This window comes from Stenella coeruleoalba (genome assembly GCF_951394435.1).
Source record: "Stenella coeruleoalba genome assembly, contig: scaffold_48, whole genome shotgun sequence".
Lineage (NCBI taxonomy): Eukaryota > Metazoa > Chordata > Mammalia > Artiodactyla > Delphinidae > Stenella > Stenella coeruleoalba.
The window spans coordinates 2,065,794-2,083,246 of NW_027646083.1; the positions used below are offsets into that span (position 1 = coordinate 2,065,794).

Sequence of the window (17,453 nt, forward strand, 5' to 3'; positions counted from 1 at the left end):
GGAGTAGCTCTTTTCTATTCCATATTTGGCTTAAAGAACTTTATCTGTGCTCATTTCAATCTCTGGTTTTATGCAGCACCCCAACTCACCTTTCCCCTTAAGCAAGCATAAGTTGGTTTTCTAAATTTGAGACCCTGTTCTGTTCTGGAATTCAGTTCCTGTGTAGCCAAGTTTACATTCCGTGTATTACTGATATCTTATGATATTTCTTTTTCTCTGTGACTTATTTCAATTAGAATCATCATACCTGAATCCACTCATTGTGCTGCGAAGGGCCTGATGACATAGATTTCATTGCTGAGTGATATTGCTTTGTAAGTAAACACCACAACTTCTTTATCCATTTTTCACTTTCTGCGATGTTGAACTTGTTCTGTAGACGAGGTTCTTGTAAACAGAGCCATTCCAAACTTTGGGGTGGCTGTGTCTTTTTGATTTTAATTTCCCTAAGCTATAGGACCATAAGTGGAAGTACCCTATGCTCTGTTGCTTTGTTTTTTAGATGTTTCAGGAAACACCATACACTTCTCCTGAGTGTGTGTTGGCAATTTACATCCCGCCCATCAGCATAACAAGGCTCCCAGTTCTCCATGGCCTGTCCTGCCTTTCTGGATTTTACACTTTTTTCAGATGGCCCTTTTGACTGGGGGAAAGTGAGACTTCATTGTAGTGCAGATTTCCTTTGCAAGCTTGCTTGGTTGGCCAAAAAGGGCGTATGCGTTTTTTCCTGAATATATTCAGGAAAAAACGCATACGCCCTTTTTGGCCAAGTACAGCATTGTGGACGTTCTGCCTCTTTTCCTATGCTTTCAATGCAATTCCAGTCTACCTCCTGAAATCGTTTTCCTGCAATTCTGCCCCACTTTCAAGTCCTCTTGGCAGCCTTACTTCAGTCTATTTTTGGACGATAGCTGTCATTTATAACTCTGCAGGTTTGTGAATTACAGTGCCCCTGAGCTCCTTTCTTCAACTCGCTTTCTTGTGAGCTAGCCGTAACACCGCAGGATGGCTTCAGGCCCTAATCTGGTTCCGGCACGGCACGCTGAGCCTTTGGTTAATTCCTCTTCCTGTTGGGAAATGAGAGTTAAATTTGCCCGTCCAGACACCTCCAGCCAATCTCTCATTGGTTCTCGCTATTCCTGTTCATCTTCCGCAGAAATTGCAAACTGGGCCAAACAGGAGGTTAAAGGCGCTGACTCTCCAAGTGGGGAGAGTATTAGTAAAGCGTCTGGAAGGTTGCACCCGAGTACCAGGGGAGGAAAACTGAGACATATTTGAACACGTCTCCCGATCACATGGTTGATCATACTCTGTGTTCCACATGCATGTTTTAGCTGAAGGAAGAATACCTTAAACCTGGAGAGTTGAGACCCGTGGAATGGGTACCATGCAATATGACTTCAAAGGGTCTTCATTTGCTCACCGAACCTCTCCAATCCTATCACTGCTGCGTTTATGCCCGTGTACACACGCTTGATTCTCTTTTGGAGACATAGCAAGCCATAGGTTTTAAGATACTTACTAGTCAGGTACATTCTTAGGCGTTTAATATGGGGTGTTGAGTCCATTTCGTTGAGCAAGGAGTAGCTCTTGTCTATTCCATATTAGGCATAAGGAACTTTATCTGTGCTCATTTCAATCTCTGGTTTTATGCAGCACCCCAACTCACCTTTCCCCTTAAGCAAGCATAAGTTGGTTTTCTAAATTTGAGACCCTGTTCTGTTCTCTAATTCAGTTCCTGTGTAGCCAAGTTTACATTCCGTGTATTAGTGATGTCTTATGATGTTTCTTTTTCTGTGTGACTTATTTCAGTTAGAATCATCGTACCTGAATCCACTCATTATGCTGCTACGGGCCTGATGACATAGATTTCATTGTTGAGTGATACTGCATTGTACGTATGTACCACAAGTTCTTTATCCATTTTTCACTTTCTGTGATATTGAACTTGTACAGTAAACGAGGTTCTTGTAAACAGAGGCGTCCCAAACTTTGGGGTGGCTGTGTCTTTTTGATTTTAATTTCCCTAAGCTATAGGACCATAATTGGAAGTGCCCTAGGCTCTGTTGCTTTGTTTTTTAGATGTTTCAAAAACACCATACACTTCTCCCGAGTGTCTGTTGGCAATTTACAGCCCACAAATCAGCATAACAAGGCTCCCAGTTCTCCATGGCCTGTTCTGCCTTTCATGATTTTACACTTTTTTCAGATGGCCCGTTTCACCGGGGGGAAGTGAGACTTCATTGTAGTGCAGATTTCCTTTGCAAGCTTGCTTGGTTGGCCAAAAAGGGCGTATGCGTTTTTTCCTGAATATATTCAGGAAAAAACGCATACGCCCTTTTTGGCCAAGTGCATCATTGTGGACGCTCTGCCTCTTTTCCTATGCTTTCAATGCAATTCCAGTCTACCTCCTGAAATCGGTTTCCTGCAATTCTGCCCCGCTTTCAAGTCCTCTTGGCCGCCTTACTTCAGTATATTTTTGGACGATAGCTGTCATTTATAACTCTGCAGGTTTGTGAATTACAGTGCCCCTGAGCTCCTTTCTTCAACTCGCTTTCTTTTGAGCTGGCCGCAACACCGGAGGATGGCTTCAGGCCCTAATCTGGTTCCGGCACGGCACGCTGAGCCTTTGGTTAATTGTTCTTCCTGGTGGGAAATGAGAGTTAAATTTGCCCGTCCAGACACCTCCAGCTAGTCTCTCATTGGTTCTCCCTATTCCTGTTCATCTTCCGCAGAAATTGCAAACTGGGCCAAACAGGAGGTTAAAGGGACTGACTTTCCAAGTGGGGAGAGTGTTAGTAAAGCGTCTGGAATGTTGCACCCGAGTACAAGAGGAGGAAAACTGAGACATATTTGAACACGTCTCCCGTTCACACGGTTGATCATACTCTGGGTTCCACATGCATGTTTTAGCTGAAGGAAGAATACCTTAAACCTGGAGTGTTGAGACCCGTGGAATGGGTACCATGCAATATGACTTCAAAGGGTCTTCATTTGCTCACCGAACCTCTCCAATCCTATCACTGCTGCGTTTATGCCCCTGTACACACGCTTGATTCTCTTATGGAGACATAGCAATCCATAGGTTTTAAGATACTTACTAGTCAGGTACATTCTTAGGCGTTTAATATGGGGTGTTGAGTCCATTTCGTTGAGCAAGGAGTAGCTCTTGTCTATTCCATATTTGGCTTAAGGAACTTTATCTGTGCTCATTTCAATCTCTGGTTTTATGCAGCACCCCAACTCACCTTTCCCCTTAAGCAAGCATAAGTTGGTTTTCTAAATTTGAGACCCTGTTCTGTTCTCTAATTCAGTTCCTGTGTAGCCAAGTTTACATTCCGTGTATTAGTTATGTCTTATGATGTTTCTTTTTCTGTGTGACTTATTTCAGTTTGAATCATCATACCTGAATCCACTCATTATGCTGCTACGGGCCTGATGACATAGATTTCATTGCTGAGTGATATTGCTTTGTAAGTAAATACCACAACTTCTTTATCCATTTTTCACTTTCTGCGATGTTGAACTTGTACGGTAAACGAGGTTCTTGTAAACAGAGGCGTCCCAAACTTTGGGGTGGCTGTGTCTTTTTGATTTTAATTTCCCTAAGCTATAGGTCCATAAGTGGAAGTGCCCTAGGCTCTGTTGCTTTGTTTTTTAGATGTTTCAGGAAACACCATACACTTCTCCCGAGTGTCTGTTGGCAATTTACATCCCGCCCATCAGCATAACAAGGCTCCCAGTTCTCCATGGCCTGTCCTGCCTTTCTGGATTTTACACTTTTTTCAGATGGCCCTTTTGACCGGGGGGAAGTGAGACTTCATTTTAGTGCCGATTTCCTTTGCAAGCTTGCTTGGTTGGCCAAAAAGGGCGTATGCGTTTTTTCCTGAGGAAAAAAGGCATACGCCCTTTTTGGCCAAGTGCATCATTGTGGACGTTCTGCCTCTTTTCCTATGCTTTCAATGCAATTCCAGTCTACCTCCTGAAATCGGTTTCCTGCAATTCTGCCCCGCTTTCAAGTCCTCTTGGCAGCCTTACTTCAGTCTATTTTTGGACGATAGCTGTCATTTATAACTCTGCAGGTTTGTGAATTACAGTGCCCCTGAGCTCCTTTCTTCAACTCGCTTTCTTTTGAGCTGGCCGCAACACCGCAGGATGGCTTCAAGCCCTAATCTGGTTCCGGCACGGCACGCTGAGCCTTTGGTTAATTGCTCTTCCTGGTGGGAAATGAGAGTTAAATTTGCCCGTCCAGACACCTCCAGCTAGTCTCTCATTGGTTCTCGCTATTCCTGTTCATCTTCCGCAGAAATTGCAAACTGGGCCAAACAGGAGGTTAAAGGCGCTGACTCTCCAAGTGGGGAGAGTGTTAGTAAAGCGTCTGGAATGTTGCACCCGAGTACAAGAGGAGGAAAACTGAGACATATTTGAACACGTCTCCCGTTCACACGGTTGATCATACTCTGGGTTCCACATGCATGTTTTAGCTGAAGGAAGAATACCTTAAACCTGGAGAGTTGAGACCCGTGGAATGGGTACCATGCAATATGACTTCAAAGGGTCTTCATTTGCTAACCGAACCTCTCCAATCCTATCACTGCTGCGTTTATGCCCCTGTAGACACGCTTGATTCTCTTTTGGAGACATAGCAATCCATAGGTTTTAAGATACTTACTAGTCAGGTACATTCTTAGGCGTTTAATATGGCGTGTTGACTCCATTTCGTTGAGCAAGGAGTAGCTCTTGTCTATTCCATATTTGGCTTAAGGAACTTTATCTGTGCTCATTTCAATCTCTGGTTTTATGCAGCACCCCAACTCACCTTTCCCCTTAAGCAAGCATAAGTTGGTTTTCTAAATTTGAGACCCTGTTCTGTTCTCTAATTCAGTTCCTGTGTAGCCAAGTTTACATTCCGTGTATTAGTGATGTCTTATGATGTTTCTTTTTCTGTGTGACTTATTTCAGTTAGAATCATCGTACCTGAATCCACTCATTATGCTGCTACGGGCCTGATGACATAGATTTCATTGCTGAGTGACATTGTTTTGTAAGCAAATACCACAAGTTCTTTATCCATTTTTCACTTTCTGCGATGTTGAACTTGTACTGTAAACGAGGTTCTTGTAAACAGAGGCGTCCCAAGCTTTGGGGACGCTGTGTCATTTTGATTTTAATTTCCCTAAGCTATAGGACCATAAGTGGAAGTGCCCTAGGCTCTGTTGCTTTGTTTTTTAGATGTTTCAGGAAACACCATACACTTCTCCCGAGTGTCTGTTGGCAATTTCCATCCCGCCCATCAGCATAACAAGGCTCCCAGTTCTCCATGGCCTCTCCTGCTTTTCTGGATTTTACACTTTTTTCAGATGGCCCTTTTGACCGGGGGGAAGTGAGACTTCATTGTAGTGCACATTTCCTTTGCAAGCTTGCTTGGTTGGCCAAAAAGGGCGTATGCGTTTTTTCCTGAATATATTCAGGAAAAAACGCATACGCCCTTTTTGGCCAAGTGCATCATTGTGGACGCTCTGCCTCTTTTCCTATGCTTTCAATGCAATTCCAGTCTACCTCCTGAAATCGGTTTCCTGCAATTCTGCCCCGCTTTCAAGTCCTCTTGGCAGCCTTACTTCAGTATATTTTTGGACGATAGCTGTCATTTATAACTCTGCAGGTTTGTGAATTACAGTGCCCCTGAGCTCCTTTCTTCAACTCGCTTTCTTGTGAGCTGGCCGCAACACCGCAGGATGGCTTCAGGCCCTAATCTGGTTCCGGCACGGCACGCTGAGCCTTTGGTTATTTCCTCTTCCTGGTGGGAAATGAGAGTTAAATTTGCCCGTCCAGACACCTCCAGCTAGTCTCTCATTGGTTCTCCCTATTCCTGTTCATCTTCCGCAGAAATTGCAAACTGGGCCAAACAGGAGGTTAAAGACGCTGACTTTCCAAGAGGGAAGAGTGTTAGTAAAGCGTCTGGAATGTTGCACCTGAGTACAAGGGGAGGAAAAGTGAGACATATTTGAACACGTCTCCCATTCACACGGTTGATCATACTCTGGGTTCCACATGCATGTTTTAGCTGAAGGAAGAATACCTTAAACCTGGAGAGTTGAGACCCGTGTAATGGGTACCATGCAATATGACTTCAAAGGGTCTTCATTTGCTCACCGAACCTCTCCAATCCTATCACTGCTGCGTTTATGCCCGTGTACACACGCTTGATTCTCTTTTGGAGACATAGCAATCCATAGGTTTTAAGATACTTACTAGTCAGGTACATTCTTAGGCGTTTAATATGGGGTGTTGAGTCCATTTCGTTGAGCAAGGAGTAGCTCTTGTCTATTCCATATTTGGCTTAAGGAACTTTATCTGTGCTCATTTCAATCTCTGGTTTTATGCAGCACCCCAACTCACCTTTCCCCTTAAGCAATCATAAGTTGGTTTTCTAAATTTGAGACCCTGTTCTGTTCTCTAATTCAGTTCCTGTGTAGCCAAGTTTACATTCCGTGTATTAGTTATGTCTTATGATGTTTCTTTTTCTGTGTGACTTATTTCAGTTAGAATCATCATACCTGAATCCACTCATTATGCTGCTACGGGCCTGATGACATAGATTTCATTGCTGAGTGATATTGTTTTGTAAGCAAATACCACAAGTTCTTTATCCATTTTTCACTTTCTGCGATGTTTAACTTGTACTGTAAACGAGGTTCTTGTAAACAGAGGCGTCCCAAGCTTTGGGGTGGCTGTGTCTTTTTGATTTTAATTTCCCTAAGCTATAGGACCATAAGTGGAAGTGCCCTAGGCTCTGTTGCTTTGTTTTTTAGATGTTTCAGGAAACACCATACACTTCTCCGGAGTGTCTGTTGGCAATTTACATCCCGCCCATCAGCATAACAAGGCTCCCAGTTCTCCATGGCCTCTCCTGCTTTTCTGGATTTTACACTTTTTTCAGATGGCCCTTTTGACCGGGGGGAAGTGAGACTTCATTGTAGTGCAGATTTCCTTTGCAAGCTTGCTTGGTTGGCCAAAAAGTGCGTATGCGTTTTTTCCTGAATATATTCAGGAAAAAACGCATACGCTCTTTTTGGCCAAGTGCATCATTGTGGACGTTCTGCCTCTTTTCCTATGCTTTCAATGCAATTCCAGTCTACCTCCTGAAATCGGTTTCCTGCAATTCTGCCCCGCTTTCAAGTCCTCTTGGCAGCCTTACTTCAGTATATTTTTGGACGATAGCTGTCATTTATAACTCTGCAGGTTTGTGAATTACAGTGCCCCTGAGCTCCTTTCTTCAACTCGCTTTCTTGTGAGCTGGCCGCAACACCGCAGGATGGCTTCAGGCCCTAATCTGGTTCCGGCACGGCACGCTGAGCCTTTGGTTATTTCCTCTTCCTGGTGGGAAATGAGAGTTAAATTTGCCCGTCCAGACACCTCCAGCTAGTCTCTCATTGGTTCTCCCTATTCCTGTTCATCTTCCGCAGAAATTGCAAACTGGGCCAAACAGGAGGTTAAAGGCGCTGACTTTCCAAGTGGGGAGAGTGTTAGTAAAGCGTCTGGAATGTTGCACCCGAGTACAAGGGGAGGAAAACTGAGACATATTTGAACACGTCTCCCGTTCACACGGTTGATCATACTCTGGGTTCCACATGCATGTTTTAGCTGAAGGAAGAATACCTTAAACCTGGAGAGTTGAGACCCGTGGAATGGGTACCATGCAATATGACTTCAAAGGGTCTTCATTTGCTCACCGAACCTCTCCAATCCTATCACTGCTGCGTTTATGCCCCTGTACACACGCTTGATTCTCTTTTGGAGACATAGCAATCCATAGGTTTTAAGATACTTACTAGTCAGGTACATTCTTAGGCGTTTAATATGCGGTGTTGAGTCCATTTCGTTGAGCAAGGAGTAGCTCTTGTCTATTCCATATTTGGCTTAAGGAACTTTATCTGTGCTCATTTCAATCTCTGGTTTTATGCAGCACCCCAACTCACCTTTCCCCTTAAGCAAGCATAAGTTGGTTTTCTAAATTTGAGACCCTGTTCTGTTTTGGAATTCAGTTCCTGTGTAGCCAAGTTTACATTCCGTGTATTACTGATATCTTATGATGTTTCTTTTTCTGTGTGACTTATTTCAGGTAGAATCATCGTACCTGAATCCACTCATTATGCTGCTACGGGCCTGATGACATAGATTTCATTGCTGAGTGATACTGCATTGTACGTAAGTACCACAAGTTCTTTATCCATTTTTCACTTTCTGTGATATTGAACTTGTACGGTAAACGAGGTTCTTGTAAACAGAGGTGTCCCAAACTTTGGGGTGGCTGTGTCTTTTTGATTTTAATTTCTCTAAGCTATAGGACCATAAGTGGAAGTGCCCTAGGCTCTGTTGCTTTGTTTTTTAGATGTTTCAGGAAACACCATACACTTCTCCCGAGTGTCTGTTGGCAATTTCCATCCCGCCCATCAGCATAACAAGGCTCCCAGTTCTCCATGGCCTGTCCTGCCTTTCTGGATTTTACACCTTTTTCAGATGGCCCTTTTGACCGGGGGGAAGTGAGACTTCATTGTAGTGCAGATTTCCTTTGCAAGCTTGGTTGGTTGGCCAAAAAGGGCGTATGCGTTTTTTCCTGAATATATTCAGGAAAAAAAGTATACGCCCTTTTTGGCCAAGTGCATCATTGTGGACGTTCTGCCTCTTTTCCTATGCTTTCAATGCAATTCCAGTCTACCTCCTGAAATCGGTTTCCTGCAATTCTGCCCTGCTTTCAAGTCCTCTTGGCAGCCTTCCTTCAGTATATTTTTGGACGATAGCTGTCATTTATAACTCTGCAGGTTTGTGAATTACAGTGCTCCTGAGCTCCTTTCTTCAACTCGCTTTCTTTTGAGCTGGCCGCAACACCGCAGGATGGCTTCAGGCCCTAATCTGGTTCCGGCATGGCACGCTGAGCCTTTGGTTATTTCCTCTTCCTGGTGGGAAATGAGAGTTAAATTTGCCCGTCCAGACACCTCCAGCTAGTCTCTCATTGGTTCTCCCTATTCCTGTTCATCTTCCGCAGAAATTGCAAACTGGGCCAAACAGGAGGTTAAAGGCGCTGACTCTCCAAGTGGGGAGAATGTTAGTAAAGCGTCTTGAATGTTGCACTCAAGTACCAGGGGAGGAAAACTGAGACATATTTGAACACGTCTCCCGTTCACACGGTTGATCATACTCTGGGTTCCACATGCATGTTTTAGCAGAAGGAAGAATACCTTAAACCTGGAGAGTTGAGACCCGTGGAATGGGTACCATGCAATATGACTTCAAAGGGTCTTCATTTGCTCACGGAACGTCTCCAATCCTATCACTGCTGCGATTATGCCCCTGTACACACACTTGATTCTCTTTTGGAGACATAGCAATCCATAGGTTTTAAGATACTTACTAGTCAGGTACATTCTTAGGCGTTTAATATGGGGAGTTGAGTCCATTTCGTTGAGCAAGGAGTAGCTCTTTTCTATTCCATATTTGGCTTAAGGAAATTTATCTGTGCTCATTTCAATCTCTGGTTTTATGCAGCACCCCAACTCACCTTTCCCCTTAAGCAAGCATAAGTTGGTTTTCTAAATTTGAGACCCTGTTCTGTTCTGTAATTCAGTTCCTGTGTAGCCAAGTTTACATTCCGTGTATTACTGATATCTTATGATGATTCTTTTTCTGTGTGACTTATTTCAGTTAGAATCATCGTACCTGAATCCACTCATTATGCTGCTACGGGCCTGATGACATAGATTTCATTGCTGAGTGATACTGCATTGTACGTAAGTACCACAAGTTCTTTATCCATGTTTCACTTTCTGCGATATTGAACTTGTACGGTAAACGAGGTTCTTGTAAACAGAGGCGTCCCAAACTTTGGGGTGGCTGTGTCTTTTTGATTTTAATTTCCCTAAGCTATAGGACCATAAGTGGAAGTGCCCTAGGCTCTGTTGCTTTGTTTTTTAGATGTTTCAGGAACACCATACACTTCTCCCGAGTGTCTGTTGGCAATTTACATCCCGCCCATCAGCATAACAAGGCTCTCAGTTCTCCATGGCCTGTCGTGCCTTTCTGGATTTTACGCTTTTTTCAGATGGCCCGTTTAACCGGGGGGAAGTGAGACTTCATTGTAGTGCAGATTTCCTTTGCAAGCTTGCTTGGTTGGCCAAAAAGGGCGTATGCGTTTTTTCCTGAATATATTCAGGAACAAACGCATACGTCCTTTTTGGCCAAGTGCATCATTGTGGACGCTCTGCCTCTTTTCCTATGCTTTCAATGCAATTCCAGTCTACCTCCTGAAATCGGTTTCCTGCAATTCTGCCCCGCTTTCAAGTCCTCTTGGCAGCCTTACTTCAGTATATTTTTGGACGATAGCTGTCATTTATAACTCTGCAGGTTTGTGAATTACAGTGCCCCTGAGCTCCTTTCTTCAACTCGCTTTCTTGTGAGCTGGCCGCAACACCGCAGGATGGCTTCAGGCCCTAATCTTGTTCCGGCACGGCACGCTGAGCCTTTGGTTATTTCCTCTTCCTGGTGGGAAATGAGAGTTAAATTTGCGTGTCCAGACACCTCCAGCTAGTGTCTCATTGGTTCTCCCTATTCCTGTTCATCTTCCGCAGAAATTGCAAACTGGGCCAAACAGGTGGTTAAAGGCGCTGACTCTCCAAGTGGGGAGAGTGTTAGTAAAGCATCTGGAATGTTGCACAAGAGTACCAGGAGAGGAAAACTGAGACATATTTGAACACGTCTCCGATTCACACGGTTGATCATACTCTGGGTTCCACATGCATATTTTAGCTGAAGGAAGAATACCTTAAACCTGGAGAGTTGAGACCCGTGTAATGGGTACCATGCAATATGACTTCAAAGGGTATTCATTTGCTCACCGAACCTCTCCAATCCTATCACTGCTGCGTTTATGCCCCTGTACACATGCTTGATTCTCTTTCGGAGACATAGCAATCCATAGGTTTTAAGATACTTACTAGTCAGGTACATTCTTAGGCGTTTAATATGCGGTGTTGAGTCCATTTCGTTGAGCAAGGAGTAGCTCTTGTCTATTCCATATTTGGCTTAAGGAACTTTATCTGTGCTCATTTCGATCTCTGGTTTTATGCAGCACCCCAACTCACCTTTCCCCTTAAGCAAGCATAAGTTGGTTTTCTAAATTTGAGACCCTGTTCTGTTCTGTAATTCAGTTCCTGTGTAGCCAAGTTTACATTCCGTGTATTAGTGATATCTTATGATGTTTCTTTTTCTGTGTGACTTATTTCAGTTAGAATCATCGTACCTGAATCCACTCATTATGCTGCTACGGGCCTGATGACATAGATTTCATTGCTGAGTGATACTGCATTGTACGTAAGTACCACAAGTTCTTTATCCATTTTTCACTTTCAGTGATATTGAACTTGTACGGTAACAGAAGTTCTTGTAAACAGAGGTGTCCCAAACTTTGGGGTGGCTGTGTCTTTTTGATTTTAATTTCCCTAAGCTATAGGACCATAAGTGGAAGTGCCCTAGGCTCTGTTGCTTTGTTTTTTAGATGTTTCAGGAAACACCATACACTTCTCCCGAGTGTCTGTTGGCAATTTCCATCCCGCCCATCAGCATAACAAGGCTCCCAGTTCTCCATGGCCTGTCCTGCCTTTCTGGATTTTACACCTTTTTCAGATGGCCCTTTTGACCGGGGGGAAGTGAGACTTCATTGTAGTGCAGATTTCCTTTGCAAGCTTGCTTGGTTGGCCAAAAAGGGCGTATGCGTTTTTTCCTGAATATATTCAGGAAAAAACGCATACGCCCTTTTTGGCCAAGTGCATCATTGTGGACGTTCTGCCTCTTTTCCTATGCTTTCAATTCAATTCCAGTCTACCTCCTGAAATCGGTTTCCTGCAATTCTGCCCTGCTTTCAAGTCCTCTTGGCAGCCTTCCTTCAGTATATTTTTGGACGATAGCTGTCATTTATAACTCTGCAGGTTTGTGAATTACACTGCCCCTGAGCTCCTTTCTTCAACTCGCTTTCTTTTGAGCTGGCCGCAACACCGCAGGATGGCTTCAGGCCCTAATCTGGTTCCGGCATGGCACGCTGAGCCTTTGGTTATTTCCTCTTCCTGGTGGGAAATGAGAGTTAAATTTGCCCGTCCAGACACCTCCAGCTAGTCTCTCATTGGTTCTCCCTATTCCTGTTCATCTTCCGCAGAAATTGCAAACTGGGCCAAACAGGAGGTTAAAGGCGCTGACTTTCCAAGTGGGGAGAATGTTAGTAAATCGTCTTGAATGTTGCACTCAAGTACCAGGGGAGGAAAACTGAGACATATTTGAACACGTCTCCCGTTCACACGGTTGATGATACTCTGGGTTCCACATGCATGTTTTAGCAGAAGGAAGAATACCTTAAACCTGGAGAGTTGAGACCCGTGGAATGGGTACCATGCAATATGACTTCAAAGGGTCTTCATTTGCTCACGGAACGTCTCCAATCCTATCACTGCTGCGATTATGCCCCTGTACACACACTTGATTCTCTTTTGGAGACATAGCAATCCATAGGTTTTAAGATACTTACTAGTCAGGTACATTCTTAGGCGTTTAATATGGGGTGTTGAGTCCATTTCGTTGAGCAAGGAGTAGCTCTTTTCTATTCCATATTTGGCTTAAGGAAATTTATCTGTGCTCATTTCAATCTCTGGTTTTATGCAGCACCCCAACTCACCTTTCCCCTTAAGCAAGCATAAGTTGGTTTTCTAAATTTGAGACCCTGTTCTGTTTTGGAATTCAGTTCCTGTGTAGCCAAGTTTACATTGCGTGTATTAGTGATATCTTATGATGTTTCTTTTTCTGTGTGACTTATTTCAGTTAGAATCATCGTACCTGAATCCACTCATTATGCTGCTACGGGCCTGATGACATAGATTTCATTGCTGAGTGATACTGCATTGTACGTAAGTACCACAAGTTCTTTATCCATTTTTCACTTTCTGTGATATTGAACTTGTACGGTAAACGAGGTTCTTGTAAACAGAGGCGTCCCAAACTTTGGGGTGGCTGTGTCTTTTTGATTTTAATTTCCCTAAGCTATAGGACCATAAGTGGAAGTGCCCTAGGCTCTGTTGCTTTGTTTCTTAGATGTTTCAGGAAGCACCATACACTTCTCCCGAGTGTCTGTTGGCAATTTACATCCCGCCCATCAGCATAACAAGGCTCTCAGTTCTCCATGGCCTGTCGTGCCTTTCTGGATTTTACGCTTTTTTCAGATGGCCCGTTTAACCGGGGGGAAGTGAGACTTCATTGTAGTGCAGATTTCCTTTGCAAGCTTGCTTGGTTGGCCAAAAAGGGCATATGCGTTTTTTCCTGAATATATTCAGGAACAAACGCATACGTCCTTTTTGGCCAAGTGCATCATTGTGGACGCTCTGGCTCTTTTCCTATGCTTTCAATGCAATTCCAGTCTACCTCCTGAAATCGGTTTCCTGCAATTCTGCCCCGCTTTCAAGTCCTCTTGGCAGCCTTACTTCAGTATATTTTTGGACGATAGCTGTCATTTATAACTCTGCAGGTTTGTGAATTACAGTGTCCCTGAGCTCCTTTCTTCAACTCGCTTTCTTGTGAGCTGGCCGCAACACCGCAGGATGGCTTCAGGCCCTAATCTTGTTCCGGCACGGCACGCTGAGCCTTTGGTTATTTCCTCTTCCTGGTGGGAAATGAGAGTTAAATTTGCGTGTCCAGACACCTCCAGCTAGTGTCTCATTGGTTCTCCCTATTCCTGTTCATCTTCCGCAGAAATTGCAAACTGGGCCAAACAGGTGGTTAAAGGCGCTGACTCTCCAAGTGGGGAGAGTGTTAGTAAAGCATCTGGAATGTTGCACAAGAGTACCAGGAGAGGAAAACTGAGACATATTTGAACACGTCTCCGATTCACACGGTTGATCATACTCTGGGTTCCACATGCATATTTTAGCTGAAGGAAGAATACCTTAAACCTGGAGAGTTGAGACCCGTGTAATGGGTACCATGCAATATGACTTCAAAGGGTCTACATTTGCTCACCGAACCTCTCCAATCCTATCACTGCTGCGTTTATGCCCCTGTACACATGCTTGATTCTCTTTCGGAGACATAGCAATCCATAGGTTTTAAGATACTTACTAGTCAGGTACATTCTTAGGCGTTTAATATGCGGTGTTGAGTCCATTTCGTTGAGCAAGGAGTAGCTCTTGTCTATTCCATATTTGGCTTAAGGAACTTTATCTGTGCTCATTTCGATCTCTGGTTTTATGCAGCACCCCAACTCACCTTTCCCCTTAAGCAAGCATAAGTTGGTTTTCTAAATTTGAGACCCTGTTCTGTTCTGTAATTCAGTTCCTGTGTAGCCAAGTTTACATTCCGTGTATTAGTGATATCTTATGATGTTTCTTTTTCTGTGTGACTTATTTCAGTTAGAATCATCGTACCTGAATCCACTCATTATGCTGCTACGGGCCTGATGACATAGATTTCATTGCTGAGTGATACTGCATTGTACGTAAGTACCACAAGTTCTTTATCCATTTTTCACTTTCAGTGATATTGAACTTGTACGGTAACCGAAGTTCTTGTAAACAGAGGCGTCCCAAACTTTGGGGTGGCTGTGTCTTTTTGAATTTAATTTCCCTAAGCTATAGGACCCTAAGTGGAAGTGCCCTAGGCTCTGTTGCTTTGTTTTTTAGATGTTTCAGGAAACACCATACACTTCTCCCGAGTGTCTGTTGGCAATTTACATCCCGCCCATCAGCATAACAAGGCTCCCAGTTCTCCATGGCCTGTCCTGCCTTTCTGGATTTTACAGTTTTTTCAGATGACCCTTTTGACCGGGGGGATGTGAGACTTCATTGTAGTGCAGATTTGCTTTGCAAGCTTGCTTGGTTGGCCAAAAAGGGCGTATGCGTTTTTTCCTGAATATATTCAGGAAAAAACGCATACGCCCTTTTTGGCCAAGTGCATCATTGTGGACGTTCTGCCTCTTTTCCTATGCTTTCAATGCAATTCCAGTCTACCTCCTGAAATCGGTTTCCTGCAATTCTGCCCCACTTTCAAGTCCTCTTGGCAGCCTTACTTCAGTATATTTTTGGACGATAGCTGTCATTTATAACTCTGCAGGTTTGTGAATTACAGTGACCTTGAGCTCCTTTCTTCAACTCGCTTTCTTGTGAGCTGGCCGCAACACCACAGGATGGCTTCAGGCCCTAATCTGGTTCCGGCGTGGCACGGTGAGCCTTTAGTTACTTCCTCTTCCTGGTGAGAAATGAGAGTTAAATTTGCCCGTCCAGACACCTCCAGCTAGTCTCTCATTGGTTCTCGCTATTCCTGTTCATCTTCCGCAGAAATTGCAAACTGGGCCAAACAGGAGGTTAAAGGGACTGACTCTCCAAGTCGGGAGAGTGTTAGTAAAGCGTCTGGGATGTTGCACCCGAGTACCAGGGTACGAAAACTGAGACATATTTGAACATGTCTCCCGATCACATGGTTGATCATACTCTAGGTTCCACATGCATGTTTTAGCTGAAGGAAGAATACCTTAAACCTGGGTAGTTGAAACCCGTGGAATGGGTACCATGCAATATGACTTCAAAGGGTCTTCATTTGCTCACCGAACCTCTCCAATCCTATCACTGCTGCGTTTATGTCCCTGTACACATGCTTGATTCCCTTTCGGAGACATAGCAATCCATAGGTTTTAAGATAATTACTAGTCAGGTACATTCTTAGGCGTTTAATATGCGGTGTTGAGTCCATTTCGTTGAGCAAGGAGTAGCTCTTGTCTATTCCATATTTGGCTTAAGGAACTTTATCTGTGCTCATTTCAATCTCTGGTTTTATGCAGCACCCCAACTCACCTTTTCCCTTAAGCAAGCATAAGTTGGTTTTCTAAATTTGAGACCCTGTTATGTCTTGTAATTCAGTTCCTGTGTAGCCAAGTTTACATTCCGTGTATTAGTGATATCTTATGATGTTTCTTTTTCTGTGTTACTTATTTCAGTTAGAATCATCGTACCTGAATCCACTCATTGTGCTCCTAAGGGCCTGATGACATAGATTTCATTGCTGAGTGATATTGCTTTGTAAGTAAATACCACAACTTCTTTATCCATTTTTCACTTTCTGCGATGTTGAACTTGTACTGTAAACGACGTTCTTGTAAACAGAGCCGTCCCAAACTTTGGGATGGCTGTGTCTTTTTGAATTTAATTTCCCTAAGATATAGGACCCTAAGTGGAAGTGCCCTAGGCTCTGTTGCTTTGTTTTTTAGATGTTTCAGGAAACACCATACACTTCTCCCGAGTGTCTGTTGGCAATTTACATCCCGCCCATCAGCATAACAAGTCTCCCAGTTCTCCATGGCCTGTCCTACCTTTCTGGATTTTACACTTTTTTCAGATGGCCCTTTTGACTGGGGGGATGTGAGACTTCATTGTAGTGCAGATTTCCTTTGCAAGCTTGCTTGGTTGGCCAAAAAGGGCGTATGCGTTTTTTCCTGAATATATTCAGGAAAAAACCCATACGCCCTTTTTGGCCAAGTGCATCATTGTGGACGTTCTGCCTCTTTTCCTATGCTTTCAATGCAATTCCAGTCTACCTCCTGAAATCGGTTTCCTGCAATTCTGCGCCGCTTTCAAGTCCTCTTGGCAGCCTTACTTCAGTATATTTTTGGACGATAGCTGTCATTTATAACTCTGCAGGTTTGTGAATTACAGTGCCCCTGAGCTCCTTTCTTCAACTCGCTTTCTTGTGAGCTGGCCGCAACACCGCAGGATGGCTTCAGGCCCTAATCTGGTTCCGGCACGGCACGCTGAGCCTTTGGTTAATTCCTCTTCCTGGTGGGAAATGAGAGTTAAATTTGCCCGTCCAGACACCTCCAGCTAGTCTCTCATTGGTTCTCGCTATTCCTGTTCATCTTCCGCAGAAATTGCAAACTGGGCCAAACAGGAGGTTAAAGGGACTGACTCTCCAAGTTGTGAGAGTGTTAGTAAAGTGTCTGGAATGATGCACCCGAGTACCAGGGTACGAAAACTGAGACATATTTGAACACGTCTCCCGATCACATGGTTGATCATACTCTAGGTTCCACATGCATGTTTTAGCTGAAGGAAGAATACCTTAAACCTGGGTAGTTGAAACCCGTGGAATGGGTACCATGCAATATGACTTCAAAGGGTCTTCATTTGCTCACCGAACCTCTCCAATCCTGTCACTGCTGCGTTTATGCCCCTGTACACATGCTTGATTCTCTTTCGGAGACATAGCAATCCATAGGTTTTAAGATACTTACTAGTCAGGTACATTCTTAGGCGTTTAATATGCGGTGTTGAGTCCATTTCGTCGAGCAAGGAGTAGCTCTTGTCTATTCCATATTTGGCTTAAGGAACTTTATCTGTGCTCATTTCAATCTCTGGTTTTATGCAGCACCCCAA

General features: G+C 43.9%; 1 long non-coding RNA gene across 3 annotated transcripts in view; it reads left to right on the forward strand.

Moving 5' to 3' along the window:
• The window catches only part of LOC307181353, an 881,369-nt gene that overhangs the window by 365,656 nt on the left and 498,260 nt on the right, over positions 1-17,453 (forward strand). For 2 of the 3 annotated variants that reach the window (XR_013826529.1, XR_013826530.1), the window contains exon 2: positions 237-314. The exons of the other annotated variant lie outside the window; for it this stretch is intronic. This is a non-coding gene — a long non-coding RNA (uncharacterized lncRNA). The remainder of the gene's footprint in view (positions 1-236; positions 315-17,453) is intronic. 3 annotated transcript variants of the gene reach the window in all.